The following is a 13,488-nucleotide window of genomic DNA, read 5'->3' as shown; positions in this document are numbered from 1 at the left end:
TATGTGGTGTATTATGTTATGAAATATGGTATATATATTTGATAGTATACGATTAGTGATATGAATGTAGTGCTTAAAGTTCAAAGCATAAATTTCGTTGGTTATACTATGAAGATATATTATATGCTTTGAAAATCCCTATATGAATGTTGAAGATCGTGCAATAGTTGGTTTTTGATTGGTTGCATGTTGATTGTTGATTGTAATATTGGTGCACTTTTTATTGCTCTTATTGGTGAAGTATTAGAGTTCCTCAATACTTTGATACACATTGTTATTGACAACACAATCCAAATTAGCAAAGACTCACTCTCTGAAATTCAGACCTGTCTACAATATGCACAAGAAAACATTGAATTTTTGCAGTTTGAGTCATAGTTATAGCGAGATGATTTACAATAGCATAAACATCATTCTGAGCTTATTTTTGTTCAGAAAAATCTTCTCTTTGAGATTGAGACAAAATCTCATCAACTGCCAAAAACTAATCAAGTCATTGAAAGAGTAGAGTTGCATGCAAATGCAAAAATTCAGTTTGTAATTCCCAAGCCTATCATCAGACCTTGGGAAGATCTTGTTAGCAACAAGCACAAAACAAGTCTTGGATATGACAGGGAGGTATCCTATCATACTCCAGATTATTCAAAACTCATCAAATTTTAAAGTTTTGGATTTCTTTAGGATGATTCTTCACATGTTTCTGCTCCTCCTCCACACTCACAACAAATTGTGAAATACCAACATTGTGACAGATTTGGCCATGTGAAAGATCATTGCTTTGATCTTCATTCATGTGAGCATTGTGATCAACACATTCATTATTCAAACAAATGCTTCAAGAACAATTCTCCTGCAAGAACAAAGATTCACCTTGAATGGATTGCTTCTTGGCAATGGGCTTCAACAACCAAGAATATATTTAGACCATACCACATAATTTGATCTAGAATATTGAAAAGTCTTGTAGTCGCGTTTCCTTCATCTTCTCACCTTGTATCTGACAAGGGGGGAATTGATGGTCATCTACAAGTCTCAAAGATAAATCAAGCGAAACTGAGCCACAGCCTGAACCTGCTACCTGAGCCTACAACTAGAGTCATCCATACCGAGATTCAGAGTTGTACCCAAGGACAAAGAAGCCCCTGAGCATGCCTTTGGTTGGTGGCCTTCATTAAACCACCACAGATTGAGACATCATTTTTTAGGTTGAGGTTCTCCCTTTTTTCCACAGGTTGGTACCTCCCTTTTCCAGGATGATGGTCTCCCTTCCAAAACATTAGGGACACTTCCTCTAGTAGAAGACTAACAACTTATCTCCATATTTAGAATTGTTCTAGGAACTACACTAAGTGTTGCAGGTTGAGACCCCAGTGGTCTCCCTTTTGAAAACAATAGGGAGCACTTCTTCTAGCAGAAAACTTCAACTTCTTTCCAGATTTGGAAGAGTTCCAGGAACTGCACTACGCATTTCACTATTGGTGGTAATCCTTAAACCACCATTGATTGAGACCTCAAGCTCTCACACCTCATACCTTCATTTGAGAGAGCACATTCAGCCATTGGTTTCCACTTTTGTATTACAACTTTATTCTTGGATTCATATATACCCTTTTGGATTAAGGGGGGAATGTTAGACACCTAATTCGTTGGAATGTGAAAGGTCATTAGAGTCCAAGAGACCACTTTGTATATGAAAACCAAGGGTCATAAGAATGTATTATAAATGTATATCATTATGAATAGTAAATGCAACTCATGATTATCTTATCTCTTTCCTATTCCATGTGTGTGTTTAACAATTTCCATAATAGAACTAGCAACTATAATATGGAGAAGCTTATTCAAGTTTCTCTCTTAGGGTTAGTTTGCATTAGTAGGGTCAATTTGCACTTGTCTTCCTAGTTTTCTAGTCAATTTTATTCTTTTTCAACTTTCCATATAGTCAAATATTTTTAATCTTGGTCATTTTTTTTAATATCTTTGTCCATTTTTTACATGCAAGTTCCTTTGAAGACATTCACATATATACATGAGTTACTTCAATACCAGTCATGTATGAACATGACTTGATTTGATAATAATCACACATACCTCCTAGGCTTGAAATACTTTTTATCCTCTAGATGGTCCAAAGAGTTGTTGGGAAGTGGTTGAGTCTTTTATGGTTTCTTACTTGCCTGTTGAAGTAGTTTGTTGATCTTGGCAGAGAATTTCATTTGCTTTTTCCTTCACCATTTATACAAGTGACCTCTATTTCAACCTTAAATTTGGCTCTTGTGAGCCCATAGTATTATAAAGGTCTATTTGTTAGTTTTATGTTGGTGTTGGTTTTATGTTATAGTCATTTAAACATTTGATATTTGTTGCAAATCTTTCTTTTATTATTTAGAATCTCCTTTTCTTTTTGGAAGCAAGTTGTTTGTCTTGGTTGTTGTTGCACTGTCTTTATTTATTATTGCCCTTTATACACCTTGAGAAAGACAAAATTGTTGACTTTGCAAGTTTGTTATTTGTTTGGTAATTCATTATTTTTATTTGAGGGGAAAAAAACCTAAGTAGGAATTTTGTTCTATTTTCACTCCAAATTGCATTGGTAGTCATCCTTGCACTAGTTGCATTGTACCTGGACCATTCTATGCATTTAGTTTGTATTGGTTCTTGTTTATTTGCACTATTTGCATTTGAATACTATTGGTTGTCTTGGATTTGCATGGCTTCTATTTCATTTTCATGTGTAGTGTGTTTCTTTGCATCATGTTGATTGTTAGTTTCATGAAAGATAGTTACATTTTGTAGCAATTTGATCATTTGGTGGAAATGTGTTCATTTCAAAAAGCGTAAGTAGTCGTTTTTTTACAAAAAATGAAAATAAAACGAAAATTGTATTTTAATTTGTACAACTGCATATTTGAAAGCCAAATAAATTAAGGTTTCATTGATAAAATAGAACTTGCATTCATATTATCATTTTTCTTATTTTGATTTTGTCGAGTCCGGTTATAAGATCACAAGTTTCATTTCCATTACCTATACCCTAAGAAAAAATAAGTAGAAGTAATGTTAATAATAAAATCAAATGGACTTTTATTTTTCATATAGGAACACAAACAAGTCTATGAAAAATAGGGCCTTGGAATAGTGTGGAGAGTCAACTTTCCAAGGCCACTTTGACTCAAACATAGAAGTTGATTAATGTGTGCTAAATTCCAATGTTGTATAGGTTGTTGAGGAATCTCCTGTAACATGAGAGTTAATCCCTAAGTTCTGTGGAGGCAAGTGAAGACAAATATCCCCTCTCTAGCTTACCTTTTCATTCTTGGACTACATAGGTTAGAGGATCTCAGTTTGGGCACCAATCCACTGTGGATTTTCCCTCTTTGGGGTTGTAGACATAGATACCCTTCCCATGTGTGCAGTTCTAACCAATTATTGTCCCCAACAAATTTTGATTATGAACTAGCAACTTAGTTTCCTTTTGTAGGTACCTCCTAGGTGTCTGCAAGGGGGAATACATGCAGTACCTAACACAAACGTTGTACCATTACTATAGTGCTCCTGGAGGGTGCCCCGCAAAGTGAGGGTACATGCATCAGTTAAAGATATATTAGGAAGTTGGGTAACTACTTATGTTACCTCCACTAGTAGTACTTTGGCTCTCATCATCCCAAGCTTACCTTCAGAAGGCCCTCTTATCCACTCTTCTATATTTAGATCTCCAGTCCTAATTTCCAAAAGTAGAAATATCAAAGAGTTGTTTGCTTGTTGATTACTTTAGGTATTTTTAGCCACATGCTCTTTTCTATTAGTCTGCCTTAGTGTGTTTTACGGTCATTTTGATTTCAAAATTTCAAGATGGTTGATCAATCAACTCGTTGATCCAAAAGGCTTTGCAAAATTTCTCCCAAAAGTGTGGATCCATCACCTCAAAGGTATAGAATGAATAATGTTGGTTTTCCATAACCAATTACACTACACAGTATGGAAGTGAACCCTCTCCCATAGGGATACACACTAGAGGAAGTGATGGAATCTCAGGGGTTTCTTCAAGATCTAAATGATCATGTCCATGTTAGAAGTATGTTTTTGCTAGGTTCACAAGATAATTTGGATAAGGTACGATTCAAAGATATCCTAGATACTTCTAATATTAATATCAACCCCCTAACATAAGTTTATACTCCGATAATATCTTATGTGGGGACTCCTATTGAGAGTGCTCCTCTTCTTTTCTCCTTCTTTCAATATGTCAACGTGAAAAACTCTAGCATTGCTATTGGAAATAGGGGCACTCAAACTCTGCTTTTTATGGTTGGTGGAGGAGTTATTCCTCCTCCATCTATTAAGACAACAATTACTATTGTCTCTATAACTATTGGGACAACCCCACCCTTAACCAAGGTGGGGGAACCCAACCTATTGCTTCTTATATTGGTGCTTTCACTTTTGGGATGTCGTTAGTCAATATTCCCACAATGTCATCTATTTTTTTCCATTGTATTTTCCTTGTCGAGGTCCAACGTTGCAAGTTACTTGAATTCTTTGCAAAGTTTTCCATTTGGTGGAGAACACATTCCTCCTTTGAATTTTTCACTAGGTAGTGGGGGTTTCCCATTTATTGGTTTTTGTATGGGATCAAATCCTTTTCAAAGGTTTGTGGAACTAATGGCTGGAAAATTTCCATGCTCAAGTGGATTGATTGGTAGCATCCCTTCTTTGATATTTGGTCAAGTACATGGGATTAATTTCTTCCCCTCTTCTAGGATGTTGGAAAGCACCATGTCTTTCTCTAATTCTTGGAATCATACATAGGGGAATTTTCCCTTGTATGGAATGTCAATGGGGGGTGACCCCTCACAACATTTTAGGAATCCCATTAGTGGAGGTCTCCTCTTCATTGCCCTAGGAAACTGAGGTTTAAATTCAAACACAAGAAACCAAGGTTTTAATATGAACCCAAGCCTCTCTATAAACAATCCTTGGCAACCTAGTGCCAGTCAAATTCTAGGATACTTTTTTTACTTTCAATCAGCTAGGAGATCCTCCTCTTACGAGTTGGAGCTCTGGTTTACAACTATGATTACCTTTTTTGGCAACTCTAAATTTGCCATACCTTTTGAAATTAACCAATGATCCAATGCATGACGATCAAAACTAGCCCTTGATCCCATCCAAAATTCCTTCAAATATCCTAAAATTTGAATGTAATTCTAGCAAAGTCCTTGTCGATCATATTACCAATTTCCATCTATGGTATTCCTCAAACTCTTTGATCGGTGATTTTATTATATTGAGGATCTTCTAATGCATCTTGATTGAGAATGTGACCAAGTGGTACATCAAGTTGAAGGGTAGTTGATTTTGAGTGTTTAACTATTTTTATGTAGTTTTCCTCGACCATTTCCAACTGTCTGTTAGATATGACGTTGGGACTGAGCTCTTAGAAAATTTTAGGCAAGATAAATCAAACCATATTTCCAACCATATTCAAGAGTGTTAGAGAAGGAAGCTAATGATTAAGGCCAAGATCACTAACAAATTCTTATTGGGATGTTTTCTCAAGACATTGCAACCTCCTATATCAAAGGATGTATCTCTTTCATAAATATGCACCAAGGAACAAACTATATTTAGGGCTAAACAACTCAATCTAATTGATTCACAATTAATAGTTGTTTATGATATCTTTCCCAATGCATTGAGACATATCACCAATCTAGCAAAGTTAAAGTCGGGACCTCGCACTGATGGTGTTGTTGGTTTTATAGATCCTACATTACAAGTTTACTTGTAAATCAATTGCAACTGATGTCTTTACATTCACCACCTATCAAGAAAACTCAGCCAATGACACCTACCCCTATGCAAACTTATGTCATGAATATGTTTCATTTTTCCAATCCAAAAGGAAACCAACAATCTGAAGTGAGAAAGAAGAATAAGGATAATAAGAAGAATGAAAAAGGGAAGGATAATGAAACTAAGGCTAGTACTAATACTGGCAGGGACAAGAAGGAGCATAAGAGGAAAGTAAAGTTTCCTTATAAGATTTGCAAGGAATACCATCTTACACATATTAACCCTAAAAACCAAGATTCACAACACTTGTTAGCATAACAGGATTCTTCTAGTCAACAGGTTGTGCTTAACAACCCTTTTCCTCAAGGTCAAAACTTGTTGCAAGCACTACCTCTAAATTTGATCCTCATTAAGGGGGCAACCAAAGTGATTCTAATGTGGAGGATTTTCCATCGAATATATTTGTGTGTGTGTTTATGTTTATTGCTCAAGTGGAATTATCAACTCAAGCTCATGATTATGGAAACCGTGAGTCTTCCAAAGAGAAATAAGCTTCCAATTTACAAGAACCTCTTCACATTGAGAAACTTGTGATTGAGTCTATACCTTGAATGGTGAAAGGTTCCTTAAAATGTTCGACTTACAATCCTAGTGCCTAAGCTGATCAAATTTACTCCATTGTAGAGGACTTGCAACAAAGTTATTGACTTAATGAGAACAAAATTACCTTTAGAGGTTTCACTTGGTGTTGATTTTTATGCTTGTTTTGAAAAGTGGTGATACACGTCACCATTTTTTTCATTTAAAAGTTAAAATTCCAACTTTTTTCAACCATGACTACAAAAGGCATGGGTTTAATTCTCTAGAGATGTGTTGTAACTGGCCTGCTTGTGGTATTTATGAAATCGTTGTATTTGGTGTAATAGTGACAATCGATCTTTCAAAGTTACCGATTCTCCAAAATTTCTCCTTCCAGTTTAAAAATAAATAAATACATTTTGTTTAAATATTTATCTAAATTACTTTTAAATTTTGTTTTTAATCATTTTTATTGATTAAAAAAATGTTTGAAAAAGATATTTTTAAAACTAATTTATTTATTTTTGTTTTAATTAATTAAAAAAATGTGTAGTGTTTGTTTTCTTCTTGGTTTTGTTGTTTTAATTATAATGGCGAATGATTTTTTACAGAAGCGATGAATTTTATAGACCATATTTAAAAAAATATTTCAATTTTAATGCTTGATTGAAAAGTGGGTCAATCATCTTCTGCTAGGATTTCAAATAAGATACAATTTTGACATAAAATAAATAAATTCCTCTTGGTGGAATCACTCTCTGATTCAGGTGTTGAATTTTAAGGCTTTCGACAGTCATCATATTTGGTCTTTAATACCATGGTTAAAAAATCTTTGAATTTTAACCCCTAAAAAAGGGTGATATTGCATCACCACTTTCACATTTCAGTGTGTTTTTTCATGTCTTTCACATGATCTTTGATTTTTAATACCATGGTTGAAAGAGGTTGCAATTTTAACCATTAAATGACAAAAGAGTGATGCTGTATTACCACTTTTTTTCCTTCTGGGGTTTTTTTCATGTTTTTTAGCGGAAATACGAGTTTTTGAGGCTAGAGTTCTATTTTTGAGGTCATGATTATTGTTAAGATCGTGACTTTGTTTTGGCCCAGGCCCCTTGTGCTATGTCAATTCTAGAGGTCCTCTAGATGCCTCCAACACAATAGAACATGTTACTTAACGTTATTAGAGTTGTTGACCTGAAGAATACTCAAATGATTACATTTGAAACTACCAATGTCACACCCCACCTCCCTTATCACAATTATTTTTAAATCTAAGTAGCATACCAAGCGAAGTCCATTTTTTGAATAATTGTTGATGAAGATGCTTCCACATGTGTCATAGTTGTGTCATGTTGGAAAGCAATAGGGTTGCTCAAGTTGGTTCCATTTCCAACGTTACTAACTACTTACGCTGACCCTTCTCACTAGCCTCGTGAGATTATTCCCACCTTCCCAGTGATGTTAGGAGGGAAAGCCCTTAACGTGGAAATGGAAATAGCTGATACACAACTCGACTACAATATGTGGTTGGAAGTAATTGGGTCTATGTGATGTAAACGATTGTTTCTACTCTCTTTTATGTCGTATCATTCATGAAGTTTGTCACAATAGATTAGATGGCTTATTTCTAGGCTGACCCAAATGCTTCATTAGATTCTACTATCCCTTTAGTGGACCAAACCCTGAAGGCCTCTGAGAATTAATTTCCTATCAAGTCATTATTGATAATGTTACAAACTTTGATCTAAATCCACCTCCATTGGAAGAATTGGATATAAATACATTGCTTGTTTGGGCTACCGATTCCACCCTCTCAATGGACTACATCGACACTATTTTTCTATCTGATGTGCCACCCCTTGAAGCAACGATTGGTCTTGAGAGAGCATGGGAAGACTGCAACACCATTCTTTTTTCCTCCCATAATTGTGTAGGGTAGAAAAATATTAGTTTTGTTTGATCATGTTTGAAAGTGAAGATCAATTTGTGAACCCTTTGGCGTCACTTTCCATATACCCCAAAGTGAACATGGAAAATATATCCAAAACTATGCTGACCAACATTTCCGAAAACCCCAACATCGTTGAAAATGTCTTTATTGGAGCATATTGCTCTGTTGAATAATTTTGTGTTTATATTGAACTCTTTAAAGAGTTGTGTGATGTATTTCCTTGTTCTTACGAGGAAAAACCAATAATTTATGCTAGCATTGTATAACATGAGATCAATACTTATGAAAATGTGAAGTACATTGGACAAAAGCTTTGATCAGTCAACCCTAGAAAGGTCACAACAAGGTATTTTTTGAAGAATCTGATCTTGACTTCACGTCAAAAAATTTGAAAAAATCTCTAGTATTCATAAAATTGATCTTACCTCGAGAAAAAAAAAAGAAAAAAATTTGGCAAGGATTTGTTCCTTGATGAACACTTGTTTCTCATTTCCAAGAATGATCCCTGGTATGAGGATATCCACGTAGAGTATGTAATTTTTTTAAATCAAAAATATTTTACAACAATATGTCTTATACTATACATTATAACATTGTACATCATAAGTCCGTCTGGGGTAGCTCAAGTGGCAGTGGCCATGAAAATGAAGTCTCACTGAACCGGAAGTCTTGGGTTCAAATCTTGGGCTACCCTCCCCCGTATCGGGGTGAATAATGGACATGTAAACATGAAAATTGGAGAGTCCTACCAAGTTTACAAGTAAAAACATTGTACATTATCAAAAAAATATTTGCCTCTTCATATTATGACCCATATAATTCAAAAGCTTTTCATCCATTTCTGCATTTTCATCTTCTGGCCGAGATTGTTGTGATGATGATTGTAATTGGCTCCTCTGAGCATTGCACCCCTGTCGTGATGTTGTCAAGCAGTCAAGAATGTTGTGGGGGAGAATTGCCTACAAACAAATTAAATTTATATGGTCAGTTATCGAATATAATTGAAGTACCTTTTTAATAATAAAAAATACCTTTGCAATGTGAATATTTACCTTGTGCACTAGTCGACACCGTTGTAATGAGTGCCTTGTGGTTCTCTTTTGGTTGAGGATCCTCCTATACAACATGCCCTTCCATTCAAAACACAAAATTTATAAGTAGACAATCATAAACGAATAAGTAAAAAAAATAAGTACATACTTTATAAGTATGAAATTATTAAGTATATGATTAATATACAACCCTATTACCGTTGTGGGCCTCATCTTGGGGTTGCACCCCATTGTCATGGGTTCCTCAGGAGCACCAAAATGTTCTAGCTGATGCACACTCTCAGAGGGCTGATGCGCACTACCAAAGGATTGATGCTCAGTAGTCATGGGATCATCTATATTTGTACTTCTCCCCTGCTAATTAAAGCAAAGCAACACATTAGATTTATATCAAACATGATTGTATTTTATAATTAATGAAAGGTTAATGTGGATTGATTTTTATTTACCTTCTCCTTCAAACTGGATCTTGGGGTTTGCCCCATGCTTTTTCACCGTTTCAATACAACTGTAAATCCGAACTTGAAACCAATCTTGAAGTCTTCCTTCGCGACTTCATCGAATACATCACCCTGCATTGCATAAGAATATTGATTTTGTTATTTGCTAGCGCAATTACCAGAATGTTGGAAGGCGATATAACAAATGATATTGTTAAGAATTTTTGGGTACTTACAATTCGTTCCTATAGCATCAATAGTTTCCCTAGACCAGTTTGTGATGCCCATGCTTCTCAAGCCTTGCCCTGGTTGCCTTCGAAGTTTCGGGGAGCATATGAAAAGTTTCAAGTATGTTATATACTATAGTTTTATTCAAAGCTAAAGAAAATTAAGTGTATTGAATTCAAGATATAATTTGTACCTTGCTTGACCAGGGGATGCTTTCCCTTCATTGCTCATTTCCTTCTCCTTTGTGTCCTTGATGAGGCCCTTCGGTTCCATATTAGGAATCATGGGAGGGTGCTCATACCTATGGTTTTCTACCAATTTTCTCGTATAGTGGTCTCGTAGTTGTTTTACTATCTTCTGACTATGGCAGTGACCTTGATGTTATTAAAGGTATCTACCCCAAATAGATCTTCAAGGTAATCCATAAGCTCTTTTTTAAGGTTGGAATTTTGGCAATTCCACCTTTCGCATATGGTGGGCCCAAAATATCTAACGTTTTGTCATCCATTTTTGTATAAAACAAGTTGTTATCTACATGCAAAAATATATGATCATTAGTTTGAAAAAAATAATATAGATGACTTATGCTTCAGATAGAAAACATCAAACAATTAAAACATCAAAAAATACCATGAATTTTTGGTATTTTTATTGGAATTCCTTCCTCATTCACCAAAAATGTGTAGGCAATTTTCCCCATGCTCTTAACACGTGATGTTCTAGGAAATGAAACCATCATGTCATGAGTACTAGAGTCACCTCTGTCATGACCTGATCTAGAGCCCGGTTGTGTGTTTGGCTTGGGGTCATGTGCTCATCGGTCAAAACCAATGGTGTGTACCCTGTGTTAGTACTAGGAGCATGACCACTTGAAGGTGGAGTAGTGAATAGTTTCCTCGAAGATATATGTTGGGTGTTAGTGCTATCCAGATGCTCATGTCGTGTCTCACCAATTCCACTAGTACCAACACTGAGTTGAGGATCAGTTAATTGTTGCGGGGGGCAAAGTTCCTCCAAATAACTCTACATAAGAAAGAAAATAATTTTTTGATTAAATAATGTAAAAGTTAAAAAACAAACTTTCATAATTAAACTTATGACATAAAAAAAAAAAACAAAATACTCACTTTAAAATATGGTTATTACCTTGTATGACCGAAGATCCTCTCTCAATTTCTTGATCCTAGCCTCGATCACAGGATTTCCATCGCTATTGCAAATCAATCCCATAATTTATTTGTTTTTTTCATCACATACTTTCTTATTGTCACCTCAAGGTTGGGGGATGACCACAAGTCTTCCTCATCAAATATGTCATTGTCATGGTTACTCAAAATAAATATTTCAACAAATTTATTATTATTATTTTGATTATATAAACAAATAATCTAAATGTAAAGCGAAATTGTTATTTGTTTACTTTTGACTGTGTAGGTGCTTTTTCACGTGGATTTGTTGAATGGTGTTGCCATTGATGTCAACACTAGAATTTGACTTTAACTAAATATCTATCATTAATGTCAAATAATCAATGAACGCTCTTATATTTGTCTGAATTACATCAAGTTGGAAGCTGTGCTAAAGGATGGTTGGAAACCCTAGCTCCAGGGTTTGAATTTCTTGGTCAATGGATATAACTTGAAATTTTTCAAGGCTTTTGATGATGCTAATCAATGATTTTGTCTTGGAGATCCAAATCAATGGTTTCTCCTCGTCGGTCTGATTCTGGTTGTATGTGGCACACCCCGAGAGGCCTCCTAGTTTGAGAGAGATTCACATTTGAAGTTAAAGACCCCAATCAATGGGTCAAAAACCCAAGGGTTGGTGACATGGAACCTCAACATTGAATTAAGGGTCTCTCATATAGGTTTAAGGAAAAACCATTATATGAAAGGTTTCAAAATGTTACTGCATAATGGCAACTCTTCTTTGACCAAGTCAAATGACAAGGGCTTAATGTTCTAAATCTTAAGGTTCAAGCAAAAATGCTAACACCCCTAAACATATAGCTAACACGGTAAACTATTTTTGGGCAAGATCCTTAGCACAAATATTAAATCAAGTTCTTAATGGTTTCATAATTAAAGCCACAAATGTTTAGCTCCAATACATTGAGTTTCATAATTTAAAGTCAAGCATTAAAGCCACTAGCGTTCAAATCCAAAAAGGTAAACTACATTGTCCTTTGTTTTTATTCAATAAAATTTAATTCCATAAAGGGGTTTACCTTCCTCCAATGTTCATTTTTCTAATCCCCTTCTATCCTAGAGAGAGTCTATAAAACAAAACCTTGACCTTGCCTCTATGTATGCCTCGAAATGATCATCAATTGAATTATTTTTCCGATGAAAAAGTTCGACTTTTTGGAGACAATGTAGTGATCTGAGAGAGGGTTAATTCTTAGTTTTGTTGGATATTATGGATTCGTTTGGGTCAATTTTTTCAGGGTTTCATTAAGGCAAACCCTATTGAAAAATGCAACAAGAAAGTATCAATTTGATTTTCCCTTGGTCAAATTGAGAAAATTTGAATTTCCACATTAGCAGACAACTTGGATGCAATTAACTGAGGTGACACGGCTCTTGTCACTCAATTAGCTCAGTAAATTTGAGTTAAAGGAGTTGGATTTCAGTTAAGCATGCGTGATTGCTAATTTGTAGCAATTAAGGTTAATTATTTCAAGTTGTTTTCAGATAAACTAGTTCTAACTGTTATAGGAACTAGTGGAAGGTCAATTGTGCGGTGGGACTTTAGTCTAACTCAGTGATCATCCAATTAACTGATCAATCAACCCAAAATAGATAGTGCATGAAGAGAAAGCGAGTTCCCTAACCGTGGTGGAGATTCTAAGGCAATGTAACATCAGTTGTAAGTTAGTCTTGAGTGTACATGTGTTGCATGCAATCAGATGTTCAACCTTAGGAATTGCACAATCATTTTGGAGAAAATTCATAAATTATAGGGGCCCGATTTCCTTAGGAATTGCGCAACGAAATAGTGGCTCAAGCGAGGCAAAAATTGACTAAGTCTGGGCTAGATCTTCTGAGTGAGAAAAGAGATAGGTTATTGACTTGCAAGTTGTGCTTAGTCTAAACAAGCAATTGTAATACATCTTTATTATTCAGATTAATCCAATTAGGCAAAGGGGTTTTTACCACAATTCTTTCCCATGGAAAAATACTGTGTGCATGTGTCTTTTTTTTCCCTTGGAAAAAAACGTAATTTTCATTGAGATATAAAAATTACATGTTGTAAATGCAAAAGTATATGCTATTTGAGGCTATGCCCGTCAAGAAAAAGTTTGCCTTTCTTCCACATAGGGAGGCTATTCACTTAAAGTCATTTGTTGTTCTTGTCAGAAAGAAGAAAAAAAACTGGCCTAAGGCTGCCAGTTTTTTTCTGTCAAAAATAGAGTTCCTGAAGTAGCTTGAAAATAAAT

The 13,488-nt window shown here is 35.1% G+C and overlaps 1 pseudogene; it reads right to left on the bottom strand.

Annotated features, from left to right (window-relative positions):
• Nucleotides 1-9,866, bottom strand: part of LOC149223589 (uncharacterized) — a 39,792-nt pseudogene extending 29,926 nt beyond the window's left edge.
• Nucleotides 9,867-13,488: the final 3,622 nt, after the last annotated feature.

This window comes from Pinus tabuliformis, chromosome Q, assembly GCF_031772625.1.
Source record: "Pinus tabuliformis cultivar Carrire ecotype Pingquan chromosome Q, CPIR1, whole genome shotgun sequence".
In the NCBI taxonomy this organism is placed as follows: domain Eukaryota; kingdom Viridiplantae; phylum Streptophyta; class Pinopsida; order Pinales; family Pinaceae; genus Pinus; species Pinus tabuliformis.
This window is presented reverse-complemented; position numbering and strand designations above follow the sequence as displayed.